Below are 1,987 nucleotides of genomic sequence, written 5' to 3' on the forward strand. Positions count from 1 at the left end.
CTCTTTCTGCCCGGGCGCACCCCACACTGCCGCCCCTGCTCCTCCTGCTCCAAGAGCCTGGCCTTGGCGGGCCTTCCTCACTGCGCCCCAAGCCAACCCTGGACGAGGGCTGAGGGCTGGCTGAGGTGCTGGGGACACTCCTGGGAGTGGCTACGTTTACAAAGAGGGTGTAGAACAACAGCAGTGCCAGGCCGAGAGGGAGCTGCTGGGCTTGGTTCTGCCAGGCCCAGCCCTTTGTCTGCTGGGGGTCAGGGGCTGGGTGGGAGCCAGGTGCCTGGTGACCAGGCTTCTCAGGCCCGCAGGGGGCTCTCACTCTCCCGCCCTGTGCAGGGCCCTGCACGCAGCACAGATTTCATCAGTGTTTGTCGGGTCCCGGACTCAACCCTCCTCACCAGAAAACTGCTCCGAAGGCCCGAGGCTGGGTTTATTCACTGCCAACCAGGAGACTGGCTGCCAACGCAGGAGACGCAGGTTTGATCCCTGGGTCAGGGAGATCCCCTGGAGGAGGGCGTTTCAACCCCCTCCAGTATTCTTGCCTGGAGAATCCCGTGCACAGAGGAGCCTGGGGGGCTACAGTCCGTGGGGTCGAAAAGAGTCGGACACGACTGAGTGTGCGTGGGCACAGACCAGGAGAGCCTCTCCAGGGAGAAGCCTGCCCAGCGTCAATGGCCCAAACGCGGGGGGTTTCTGCAGCGTTGAGGCCTCAGCCCCAGGACTGCCTTTGGAGGTTCTGTATCTGGGTGGGAGTGGGGGCTGCCCTTCCTTGGGTCTCGGGCAGGCCTGGGAGCTGGGTGGGGGCTGGGAGGAAGAGGCTGATGGCTGGGCCTGGAATCCCTCCTCTCCCCCGCCCCAGCCCCCAGCCGCTCTCCATCTGGCCAGCAGCTCCCCCGCTGCCCCAGGACAAGGGCCCCAGTGTCTGTTGCCTTCCTGGGCAAACAGCAAGCCTTTCTCTCCCTCTCCCCCTAGAGCGGAGTGCCTCGACCATGACCTCTCCCCGCCCCCTCCAGAGGGCATGGCACCCACCTCGCTGCGCGACCTCTTCTGAATGCTCCAGAGACAAAGGGTGGCAAGCCCGGTGCAGGAGTGGGTCCTGTCTGCCAGGTTCAGCCCTCGGCCGTTTGGCCGTTTGGAGCTGTGGATCCCCGGCCCCCAGGCCTCCGTCCTGCCGAGGTGGGTGTGGGGCGCAGCTGGAGGCAGGGACTTGACATCACCCCGCTGTCACCCTCCTGTCTGGGGCTGGTCCCTGGAGGGTTTTAAGCTCCTTTCTCAACAGGCTCACAGTGTTGACGTGAGCTCACCTCTCCAGATCTGCTTCCCTTGCTGGCAGGTGGAGCGTAGGGGCCTGGACAGTTTCCCCTCACAGGGCAGGGCCCCCTTCCCTGAGCCTGGAAAGATGAAGAACGGCCAGAGGCCTCCCTCTTCTCCGGGGCTCCTGCCAAGGTCCTGACCCGGGCACCAAGATAGGGCATCCTCAGAGGGTAATGGGGAGCTGTAATCAGCCTCCCCTGGTGCCTCCACCACCCCCCAGTTCTGACTCAGAATGGGTAGGGGGCGAGTGCAGCCCAGCCCTGCACCCATTACTTCCTCCTCTGGCCAGTGGCTACTCAACAGCTGATTATTCTACTGGGGAGGGGACACGGATGTCTGCTTTGTGGATAAAATCTTCTGTCTCATAAACGTCTCTCCTCCTAAAAATTCATGTCGACATGGCGTGTGTGCGTGCTCCGTCGCTTCAGACGAGTGTCTGACGGTGCGACCCGTGGACTGTGGCCCACCAGACCCCTCTGTCCATGGGATTCTCCACGCAAGAATACTGGACTGGGTTGCCATGCCCTCCTCCAGCGGATCTTCCTGACCCAGGGATCAAACCCGCATCTATTACATCTCCTGCGTTGGCAGGCGTGTTCTTCACCACTAGTGCCTCCTGGGAAGCCCTGATGTATGGCAGAAACCACCGATTAAAAATAAATACATTTTTTAAGAAAAA

The 1,987-nt window shown here is 62.0% G+C and overlaps 1 long non-coding RNA gene across 1 annotated transcript; it reads left to right on the forward strand.

Moving 5' to 3' along the window:
* Positions 1-1,987, forward strand: LOC138425734 (uncharacterized). Its single transcript, XR_011251364.1, has 4 exons — positions 1-125; positions 331-471; positions 967-1,170; positions 1,737-1,987. It is a non-coding gene; the product is annotated as an uncharacterized lncRNA (long non-coding RNA).

The sequence above is a fragment of the Ovis canadensis genome, chromosome 20, assembly GCF_042477335.2.
Source record: "Ovis canadensis isolate MfBH-ARS-UI-01 breed Bighorn chromosome 20, ARS-UI_OviCan_v2, whole genome shotgun sequence".
NCBI classification, from domain to species: domain Eukaryota; kingdom Metazoa; phylum Chordata; class Mammalia; order Artiodactyla; family Bovidae; genus Ovis; species Ovis canadensis.